Raw genomic sequence first — 12,690 nt, forward strand, 5'->3', positions numbered from 1 at the left:
GCGTATTTTATTTTTTTCCAGGACGAACGTGGGCACACAATTACCCCACGTTCGTCCTGGAAAAGTCGCCTAGTTTGTTTTTCAGTACGAACGTGTGCAAATTTTTACCCACGCTCCACCTGAAAAAAACAAACAGAAGCATCATCACGTGGGCCTTCTCGTCGTGACGTCAGTGCATCTCGGGTCAGCCCCAAGTGACCCTATCCACAAGTGTGGCTCTAGGGGCTGGCCCGAGGTGCACTGACGTCACCACGGGAAGGCTCACGTGGTGACGTGTCTGGGGGTTTTTCCAGGTTCGAGGACGAACGTGGGGTAATTGTGTGCCCACATTCGTCCTGGACAAAAATAAAATACGCCACATCGGGGTCGACCCAGGGAAGCTAATCGAATGCACCCAGTATCACATCTGCTATAGGTGCGATAGAACTATACTAGAGTCCTGTAAACCAGAACTTCTTCTCATATTCATTAAGATCACATCTGCTATAGAGGAACCACAATACTATATACATGAACCAGGGAACTGCTATACTCATTCACTAAAAACCACGTCTGCTAGAGGACTCTACTTAAGACTCTATATATATTTAAACAATAAAAACATGTAGTTTTTTTCTAGAGACTTAAAAACTACTGACGAAATTAATGTTTATTTATTAGGGGTGTGTTTGTTCGTTTTTCTTCGGAAAACGCATTTAAGATACCAGCAGCTACTGACAAATACAACGTCTTGTATAGACCGTCCTTTTAATTATTTAGTTTTTTAATAAAATAATTGCAAAAACTAGGACTATATGTATTTTAAGGAATCTCCATTGTAAAATGTTTCAAATTGCGTATTGACTTGCTCTCCTTGCACAGATGTTGATGTTAGTCGTATGATACGTGATCGTAAATGGATCAAACGGACATCTGTGCATATATTTGTAGAGACACACCTGCTCTTTCCAGAGCCAACACTCGCACAAAAGAGATTTACACATGGTTGTACCCGCAGGTTTCTGTTTTAGTTTATTCCTATTTATGTACACCGATCGAAGCTAAATGTACATTTTAAGAGGTGACACGATGGATGATATATATACACTATGCGCACATGGTTGTGGACACGGTAAATTATGAATTGTTTTGTTATTTTATTTCGTATCTATTTTGTTATTTGAATGGCGGCATCATATTGGTGTCGACAGAAGACACGTTCACACACCCACACAATATTTTTTCGACCTGTGTTCAGTAAAGGTTCTGATGGACACCAATGGCATTGACTCAAAATAGTTGTTCGCATACAAATATACTTGGTAACGAGCAGTGGAGAGTTGTTGACCATAAGCATTGTGAGAAACGGCTCCCTCTGAAGTAGTGTATGTTTTGAGAAAGAAGTTATTTTTTACTCGAATAGTGAAAGACCCCGGGCCTCCCTGCAGCCTATTATTATGCATCTGAAGGTCCACAAGTAGTGCAGAAAGTGTTTTTTCCCCCCTTTCTTTATTCTCTTACAACTTCGATGACCAAATGAGTAAAAATGTCAAAGATTCATATTTTATGCATATCATGAGATCCACCTTGTGGGAATACTGGTCTTTGGCAATTAAAGGTGTCGAGTGCTTTTTGTTGGACTGTTTGTTTTAACATTTGAATCTGGGGTTTGTAGCGACGACCCCATTTGTTTTGCACACAAAATCGATCAGAGACTTATAGTTCTTGGACACGCGTCTTTCAATCGATCGGGAGTTATTTTTATTTGAAAAGAAAAACATCTGAAAACGGTTGTTTAACTTGCCGTTTTCCCGTTCGGTGGCAGGCGCCAAAAGATGTTGGTTGTCTTCAACCATTAAACGAAACTACGTTACCTTATTTGTGTTTGACGGACTGTCGTCGCAGTTTTATTTCCTTGTTTGCAAGTTAGGCCCTTCTTGTTATTATTAGTTAATGGCGAAAACTTAAATGGTCTCCTATTAGGTAAGGATTGATCGTCAAACCCCTTTCCACCGAAAAGCCTTTACTTGCGAGACTACGCAAATGTAATTTTAAAAAGGTTGTGGTTGGAAAATGTACCTTCGGACCGCATGCACACGATACGCCATGCGAATTCAGATGAAATTGTATCAATTGGAATTTAAAGGGGTGGTATGCGTTTTGTAATCACTCTTTTATGGCAATAAAAACTATGAAGGCAAAGCATTTTGAAATACTATTTGAAGTAATGGTTAATAATATTTAAGTTTTATGCACAACAAATTACGCTTCTCATATTGTGTGTTCCTACTACTGATTATTCTTCCTGCGTGCACACTCTCTCCGGATTTTCGGCGATATCTAAAAAAACGTGACCAACCTTTGAAATTTAATATTAGTTTAATGGTTTAGAGCCTACATTATATAGGATTAAAAGAATCGAACAGCTGAAAAACCCCAAAAGTATTGCATTTAGAATACTCGCCGCACATGAGAATGTAATTTTTAGAGGTTGACGTATATAGGACAAATTTGCCTTCACTTTGCAAATGGTTGTAGAATCGATGGCTGTGAATCGCGTCTTCACACGGGGACGTTCGAGGTAAAATTTGTACACGGGGCCCGGGGGAGATAGTCAATATGCTGCAGCGATCAGCCGGCGTTACTATGATAAGGGTTCGTCTTGAGTGCACGGTGTCCTGAAGAAGGACGTTACGAACTTCACTGAGAAAGGGCGTATGAGATTCGAGTGTAAAATTGGTTCGAGAAAACCCAGCCTGCAGTTTGAATTTAGTGTCGGTAGAAGTGTTAGGCCTAAATCATTGGGTAAAAGTTATCAAGAACCAGGAACCTCTTCACCACACTGATTCACTTACTATTTTTTTTGCAAATTCTATTACCAATTTAGCCCCCAAAATCACAGGTTTGTTATTTAGTTGAGAAAACCCAAGTGAGAATACTGGTCTTCGACAACTTGTTCCAAACGTGTCCAGTGCCTTTAAAGTAACATAACTGGTGCTGAGATAAGGAACATAGTGGTGATGTTTTTTTTTTTGCACGGGAAAACTAAGCCAGGAACGGAAATTGGAGAGGGAATGTTGTTATTATGACTCGGGAATGTTATTTGCTTTGGGATTTATGTGTAGCCAGTTGCCTCAAGCGATCGACCAATTCAGCACAGCCGAGTGACATGGGCATGTCATGAGCAAGAAGTTAGTTTAACCTAATTACATGTGCTCTGTATGCAGGTCCTTCAGTCAACTTGCCATGTAGGCGTTTCGTATGTAAACATTCAAACACTGCTTATGTTTCACACACAGGATAACATCTTATTAAATAGAACAGTTTTTTCTTTGTTTTTTTAACCGGGAATTATATTTCCTAAATGAGCAAACATTGTGTCTTTTGGGATACTCTTGAAAAAGCATAAGTAGGTACCAAATTTAAAGAATAATGTAACACCGACGTAAAAATGTGTTTCGGTAGATTTCTTCGGGTCCGCGGATTAGCAGGTATTGGTCTCGGAGTTTTAGACTTCCTTGTATTGTCTTTGGTCTCGATATACCCGACTGTACAGGTATTGGTCTTTCCCCAGCCCTGTTGGTCTTACACTTTCGTATTGTACTACAGAGGGGGAGTCCTATATAGGGCTAGTCTTTCCCCAAGTTGTTCATATGGTCTTTTTCTCAAATGTGTAGCTTGGGCGGGTCTCGTTATTCCAGACTTAAGTATCGTGATCTCTGTATTCCAGATCTCGGAATCGTCGTGTAAATATTTCAGACTTGCGAATCAGTTGGTGATGAACGGGGACACCTTCGATGTTCACCATACTTCGTTGGGCCAAGAACAAGCTGCATCACTTTTGTCGATAGAGCCTTCTCAGATGGACTCTAACTTTGGAATAAAATTCCAAATCACATCAGGGACACAAAATCCTTCAACACGTTCAAGACACTTCTGAAAGCCCACTTGTTTCAGGAGGCCTAACCATCATTGACTTACATGTTTCTTTTGTGCCTCAGCGTTTTTGAGCAATTCTTTGATTTAAAAAAATATTAAATCGTGGTAAAGTTTTTCAGACTTTCGAATCGTGGCTTTAGTATTCCAGGCTGATAAACACGGTTTGTTGGCATGTGATATTTTTTAAATGAACAAACAAAACAAAACAAGAAAACTGAAAAAGCTCTATTGACTTTTTAAGCTTCCTCAAGTGTCTTTTCCCCATCACTTTCCTGCCTGAAATCCATTCATCCATCCACGCTTTACGTATTCATTACAACTTCATGTTACCTCGTGTCATTCTAGAGAGTTTATCGTTCGATGCTGCCGGGGGCTGACTTGTTATCGAGATGCCCCCTTTTCCAGGGCAATTTCTTCAAGACGATTGACATTCTTTGTCTAGCGGGCATGGACTGGCTGCCGGTATCGTCATTTAAAGGGAATTGTACAGGTTTTTTTTTGCTTTGAAAAGGGCATTGAAAGTACATATTTTCTCCAGACTTGATTTTCTAGAACAACCCCGGGAAAAATCTTTGCAACAGTATGATTTCGAAAGATGATACTTATTAGATTTTAAACAAGTCTATAGGAGTTGCAAGGCCAACACTTAAAATCAACTATCAATTCCTTTCTCGGGAACTGCACGTCAACAGCCACATCTGGGGCGATTTGTGCAGGCATTATATCAATAACAAGAGCTGTAATCAAGCCAAATTTTGAATCTGTAGTTAATTATTGTAGGCCTATAACAGCCATGAAAATAGTATGTTTTATATTGCCCAATATATTTAACGAAAAAAGGTAAAATTCGTATGGTCTCCGGGAAAGAGACAATTATTTTTTTACCTCATGCTTGTCGTGTTATGTTGCCATCATTACGTCAGAAAGCCGTCATGTTTACCTCATGCTTGTCGTGTTATGTGGCCATCATTACGTCAGAAAGCCGTCACAAACCGTCAACATAACCTCGACAAACATGTATAATACACCCCACGGTGACGGTCAACACATAATAGCTAAAGTTCGTTTGCCCCCTACCCCCTCTCCAACTTTCATAAGTCGATACTGGCTGTTGGTCGTACTTTAAAAATCTCCATTTAAATCGGTTAGTATTTTGTCCTCATGAATAAAAGGCGCGATGGGACGTGTATGAGGGGATAACAAACACTGGTTTTCAGCAACTTCAGAAACAAAGTTCATTGACCAAGCTATCTAGCCTCACAATGACTAGAGAATGGGTATTATTGTCTAGTAAAACTGAATCATAGTTTCTTGAATTGTGGTGCAATCATAGACGTTACATCGAAGTTTGTACGAGAGAGATTGGCTGTTGCCAGCTTGGTTTCCTTTGCGTGAGTTTCCTTGACGGGAATATCATATACACCAAAAAACAAACAAACAAAAAACAAACATGAAACAAACACACAAACAAACGAACAAACACCCCAACACCCCTCCCAACAAACAAACAAACGAACAATCAAACAAACACGCCAACACGCCAACAAACAAACAAACTAACCACAAACATAGCCAACATTCACCTGAATCGAAATCACTCTTGGTGTCATTACTGCGGACTTCGGTTTCCTTCGGTCACAGTGCCTGAACCAAAGACGCTAGGATGGGATGATGGTTTGGGTAGGTTTTTTTCAGAACCCACATAGCAAACCTGGGCTATTCACTATAGTACCGGTGCGGTACACACAGTAAGGCTAAGAAAATATACCGCAAACCCTAAGAAAATATAGCAATTATTTTCGTTTGCTAGATGAAAAACACAGATGACCGTTTGTCTAAACAACTTAGCCCGATGCCTGGATGTGTTTACAACGGTCATAGCAATCATACACCAAACTGGCAAAATCTTCTACTGATTGTATGTGGTCTTACTCATGGGAAGTAAGTATATATGTCTACATATTTAAGGAACACTCCAAGTATTGTGCATAGAAAGCTGGGTTCGCCTAAAACTGTAGGGATTTAAACTTCAATTAGTTTGGAAAGCTGTTTGAATATTGAGTTTCGATGGGAGACCCTAAAGTGACCAAGGCACACTCCTGGTGGCATCCTCTTCCCACACTGTCCCTCTCGTCCTTGTGTAAAGATTGGAGAGAAAACACGGTGAGAGTCCTGTGCATGTCGGTCACAGTAAAAAGCGACCATTGACCTGATTTTAGAGTTTCTCTTATTGGCCGTTTTTAGACCGCATATCTGTCTTTATAGGCTCTGTACACCTTTGGTAATTGTCAAAGACCAGTATTCTCACTTGGTGTATCCAAACATGTGCATGAAATAATAAATCTATAAAAATAAGGGCTCCGTTGGTCATCGAAGTTGCAAGAAAATAATGAAAGGAAAACATCATTGTTGTACGTGCTTTCAGAGGCATGAGAATCTTAGGCCTGGAGTCTTTCTCAGTATCGAATAAAATTATTTAAAGTAGAAACTACCTCTGCCTCAAAAACTATACGTTATTTCAGAGGGAGTCGTTTCTCACAATGTTTTATTTTATATATTGCTCGTTATGCCAACCAAGTATATTACGCTAATACAGTGTAGATATTTTGAGTAATTACCAAACCCAGTAGGCCTATTGGCAAAGATTGGTTAAATTCTATGTAATGCTGTATTGATATATAAGTTATGCTATCGCTTCGTCAAAATTTATGTTGGTATTTGCTTTGCTGTATTTTGTTTTGCCGTTTAGAGCACGCTCGGCGTACGTCGTTTTTGATTGGTCGAAACTTTTGTGACGTGTGTCGTGTTTGTTTTAAGTTGGATGTTTGTAGCTCGCGTCAACCACTGTTGGTTATTGTTCCCTAATCTTAAGTCATCACGTACTTGAAATTCAGTAGCCGCCAGGCTGACAGTGTTTCCAGGGTCCGCCCTGGCCCCCATTAGTCTGCGAAATATGTCTGCGATTTTAAAACCCGTGTCAGAACAGCCACCTCATCGTTCGTCTGAGTACAACTTTCTCGGAAATGCCTCATACATTTTTCAAATCCTCAACTGGATTTGAATTCCTCGGGGACAAATACAAACTTGTTGTACTCATACGAGACCATTTTGTGGCTGGATCTTACGCTGTGTTTCTCAAAATAAACACCGCAGTGACGCCTCTTTTCCCTTGAGGCGTTTGGCTTTAATGTTAATCTGCGAACAAAATAACAGAGCAATACTAGCTTGGATTATGGGTCCCCAGTCCTACCCTCTTGCAGCGAGACTGCGATACGACACGCTCCTCTGGGCAGATACCGTAGTCTGTATTCCACTGGCGAACTTCCTGTCCCCGGGTCTCCTGGAATTAGAATTATAAGACCTCATGCATTGACGTCATCCAGCCGCCATCTTAGAGGGAAAACGGTGACAAAACAATCGAGACGCACAGATTTGTACGCGCGGCGCACAGTATTGGCCAATGAACATCCTCCTTTTGACCTCTAGGTGAGGGCGCCCTACTGAAATGACGTCATATGCAAAGGTCTATTCACAGATTTGATTACCTGTACACCTCCAAGTACAAGAAAAAATGTTTATCTTTTGCAGACAATTTTCCACAATATTCAACCAGTTGGAACGTGTGGAAACTAGTCTGATGATTCATATTTAAGCAGTCAACACCAGTTCACTAATGAGAATCCTTGGTTTCATTACCAGAAATAATATGTCAATAACAGTAATTTAGTTTTATTGCAAATCAACGGATTATTTTGTTAGTAAACAAATTTAAATGTACTCAAATACCCAAATCGGAGGTACCGAACTTTACAGATGGTTCTCATTTCATGCGTGGATATCAAATTTGACCCCTGCTTTCAGTGCATTTACGCTTCATAAAGGAAAGGGCTGTAATCTATCTCGGCAGTGAAAACATGGTTGGACAAAAATAATCAACCTATTCATCTATCTGAGAATATAGGTCATTATTCCAACACTACAATGAAATACAGACATCCTGTTAAACCTGATGCATAGATCTATTTACAACTCAAGACAGGGAAGAGGGAACCAATTCAAAGCTTTCTTTATTATCCGTTAAACTCAGAATAACAAACGTAGAACTTCTCATGTTTTCCTGAACCCCGAACTAAAGTGATATAATCTACTAAATTGTTTATCATTCTATCGCAAAGTAGCAACCCGAGATTTTGCCAAACGAGGTTGGAAAACTATGGAAAGCCATAAATGCAAGTTAAAAAACAAATAACTATAAAATTATTACACATTGTTTTGCTAACATTGGCTGGTCATGCCAACTGGCGCGCTTTGTTCATCAACAATGGAATGTTATATGAAGAAAAGAAAAAAGAAAAAAAAAAACCAATTAACTTGAAAAGTACAACCAGAAAGTACAACCAATTATTCTCTAGGGGGTAGTGAGAGCTTGTGTGTCATTTCAATAAAGTGCAACCCTTTAACCCCCTGCATAAAAGAGCTTCATTCTAATTTCCTGGCTGCTTGAAAACCTGAGCGCATCCACTGAGTTTCTCGCCACACAATTGACAATAAAAGAAACAAGAAACTTGCGCTTTGATTTTTCGGCTTCAATGTGCCCATGTGGGAAGGAATATGATATTACTATTATTTGAAGGGTATGCCTACACTATATATATTTTTTTTAATTAGTGAACCTGGCCTTAAAAAAACCAGTAAAGTGACAAAAGGCTGTTAAAAAACGGAGCGGTTTCCATTACAGTTTAACCTTAACTTTTTCAGTAGGACCACAGTATAATAATTGTCATTTCGAAAGTCCGCAAGCTTTTTCACTGGTACACATCTTTTACGTACTTCCTTCCTCATGGTCATGTTGTAGGCCAAAGCACTCTTTAAAAAAACGCTATAAGATCAACCCTTTCTCGAATTAGGACGAGTAACTCGTCCTAACTTAGGATGGGTTCAATGCGTCCTAATGGTTACGGAACTTAACTCGTCCTGAGTACTAAGATAAATCCTAATTTAGGAAGAGTTTGGTGAAATCGACGGCTAGGTCATTAGTCGACCCGGCCTCGGGGTTTGATTCATTTGGGTCAGTCTGACACGGAAAGTGGTTCTAAATGAAATTTGAACCATAGCAACCAATTATTTGCAAGTGACTAGTCGTTTCGTATTTACGGATAACATACATACATACATACTTACATACATACATACATATAGGACATTTATATAGTGCCACTACATCCGTGGATACGAACTGGCAATCATAAAAAACGTAATAGCTATGCATTTTTAGTGGCACATATAGGCTTCCATACTCCGCCCTTCACCCTGAGTTGCCTTGCCTTCACGTTCAGTCAGACCATGGTTAAACGCGTCATCGGGTCCTTTTACCTTTCAAGCGTTCAATTTTGCAACTCGCGAGGGGCAGTCGTGAGTTTCACGTGGGAGACGCACATGTCCCTTAAAGGTGTCTCATTAATTGTTCATTAACTTGTTCTGGCAGGCCTAATTACTTTTTCATCGGATAGCCTCCAGATTAAAAATATATCATGTTTTGGGTTAAATCACGTAGTCCTACTTTGTCTTTAAAGGCAGTGGACACTATTGGTAATTACTCAAAATAATTATTAGCATAAAACCTTTCTTGGTGACGAGTAATGGGGAGAGGTTGATGGTTTAAAACATTGTGAGAAACGGCTCCCTCTGAAGTGCCATAGTTTTCGAGAAAGAAGTAATTTTCCACAAATTTGATTTCGAGACCTCAGATTTAGGACTTGAGGTCTCGAAATCAACCATCTAAACGCACAACTTCGTGTGACAAGGGTGTTTTCTTCTTTCATTATTATCTCGCAACTTTGATGACCGATTGAGCTCAAATTTTCACAGGTTAGTTATTTTATGCATATGTTGAGATACACCAACTGTGAAGGCTAGTCTTGGACAATTACCAATAGAGTCCACTGCCTTTAATTGCACAGCCCCCGATTTCACGAAACTCATCGCAAGTAGCGACGCGTCGTAGGGTTTGCGATGCGTCGCAGACCTAGTAAGACACGTCGCGGCTGCGACGAGTTCGCAACTTACGACGTGTAACCGGTCGCAACCTGCACTTGCGACGCGTCGCAGCGCTTCGTGAAATCAGGGGCTGGACACGTTTGGTAATGACCCCCTTTTTAAACCAACGTGTGACGAGCAACGGACACCTATTGAGAAGCGTCACCCTCTTGAGTAACGTAGTTTTTTGAGAAAGAGCTCTTACTAAAACAATTGAATCTGAGAAAGACTTCAGGCATTTTAAAGCACGCAAACAGTGTAACAAGGGTGTCTTATTCTGTAGTTATGTATACTTTTAACTTCGATGACCAATTGAGCAAATATCTACACAGGTTTGTTACTGTATAGATGTTGGGACACACCAAGTGAGAATACTGTTCTTTGACAATAAAGGTGACCAGTGCCTTTAAAGTGCAAGTAACAATACACTTGATTTTGATTTGTGTGCGCCTTCCGGTATGCGCTGCCCATCTGAAACAGCTGCTACACGCGCAATTCAATATGATTGGAATGACACCTGTAAAGGTATCCACTTGTAAATTTAATAAAAAGCAGCTGAACATTGTTTCTGGGTCATGACAAAATATTTCATAATCCTAAACACAACCGACCACCCTTTGTTTCCCAGATGATAATTTTTATTACAATGGAGGCAGTTATTATTGTATATATATTTATATATTTTTTATATTACATATTTCTGGTAATGCAGAAGTTGGATGCCATCCACATAAGTGTCTTTATTAAGCCTGAGGAAACTAGACCTGTAAACAAGGGCGCTTGCTATATCTAGGCGAACCAGAAACATCAGGGTAAATCCCTACTCTTGTACGATAAGACCCATTAATGGGTCAGGTTGACCCTGAATATAATTTTAAAGTGTGATTTAGACCTTAAAACTGCGTAATTTTGACGAATGTTTGGGTCATTTTGACACAAGGACTCTGGGCGACTCAAAAATAGGTCAGACCCAACAGGATCCGGATTCTTTTTAGATTTCTTTTAGAAAATATTTTCTTTCCCCTTTCCAATGCCAGAAATCATTAATACTTTACCAAACCGGCTTTCTTGGCCGCGAAGTCGCTACTGACTGGCACCCGTACTCTCAGTCAGGCCCCATTATGAGAACAGAAGAGATACTGTGGTCAGTTTCACAAAGATATGAACTATAAAAAAAAACTAAGGGTAGTCCTAAGTTAGGACGAGTAACTGGAGATAAGACTACGCTCTTTGTGAACTCCAACCCTGGTCTGTCATGTGGGAGGGGTGCCACTCTTGACACTAAGGGTAGTCCTAAGTTAGGACGAGTAACTGGAGATAAGACTACGCTCTTTGTGAACTCCAACCCTGGTCTGTCATGTGGGAGGGGTGCCACTCTTGACACTAAGGGTAGTCCTAAGTTAGGACGAGTAACTGGAGATAAGACTACGCTCTTTGTGAACTCCAACCCTGGTCTGTCATGTGGGAGGGGTGCCACTCTTGACACTAAGGGTAGTCCTAAGTTAGGACGAGTAACTGGAGATAAGACTACGCTCTTTGTGAACTCCAACCCTGGTCTGTCATGTGGGAGGGGTGCCACTCTTGACACTAAGGGTAGTCCTAAGTTAGGACGAGTAACTGGAGATAAGACTACGCTCTTTGTGAACTCCAACCCTGGTCTGTCACGTGGGAGGGGTGCCACTCTTGACACTAAGGGTAGTCCTAAGTTAGGACGAGTAACTGGAGATAAGACTACGCTCTTTGTGAACTCCAACCCTGGTCTGTCATGTGGGAGGGGTGCCACTCTTGACACTAAGGGTAGTCCTAAGTTAGGACGAGTAACTGGAGATAAGACTACGCTCTTTGTGAACTCCAACCCTGGTCTGTCATGTGGGAGGGGTGCCACTCTTGACACTAAGGGTAGTCCTAAGTTAGGACGAGTAACTGGAGATAAGACTACGCTCTTTGTGAACTCCAACCCTGGTCTGTCATGTGGGAGGGGTGCCACTCTTGACACTAAGGGTAGTCCTAAGTTAGGACGAGTAACTGGAGATAAGACTACGCTCTTTGTGAACTCCAACCCTGGTCTGTCACGTGGGAGGGGTGCCACTCTTGACACTAAGGGTAGTCCTAAGTTAGGACGAGTAACTGGAGATAAGACTACGCTCTTTGTGAACTCCAACCCTGGTCTGTCATGTGGGAGGGGTGCCACTCTTGACACTAAGGGTAGTCCTAAGTTAGGACGAGTAACTGGAGATAAGACTACGCTCTTTGTGAACTCCAACCCTGGTCTGTCACGTGGGAGGGGTGCCACTCTTGACACTAAGGGTAGTCCTAAGTTAGGACGAGTACCTGGAGATAAGACTACGCTCTTTGTGAACTCCAACCCTGGTCTGTCACGTGGGAGGGGTGCCACTCTTGACACTAAGGGTAGTCCTAAGTTAGGACGAGTAACTGGAGATAAGACTACGCTCTTTGTGAACTCCAACCCTGGTCTGTCACGTGGGAGGGGTGCCACTCTTGACATGATCGGTAACGCTTATAATAGCCCGCTAGTGGACTCTGTTCTTCTGTAAAATACAAAAGTGAAAGGCCTCACTGGGTGCGGAAATGCTTTAAACAACTGTTGTTTTCAAGGAAACCGACAATCCAATCTGACGTTCTGACCACATTGTAGCCATCAATTTGTGTTTTAACTCCATAATATTGCACATGAGATATCAAACGTAAAATTATCCTTTTGGTAAACTCGCCAAA

The sequence above is a fragment of the Asterias amurensis genome, chromosome 8, assembly GCF_032118995.1.
Source record: "Asterias amurensis chromosome 8, ASM3211899v1".
In the NCBI taxonomy this organism is placed as follows: Eukaryota; Metazoa; Echinodermata; class Asteroidea; order Forcipulatida; family Asteriidae; genus Asterias; species Asterias amurensis.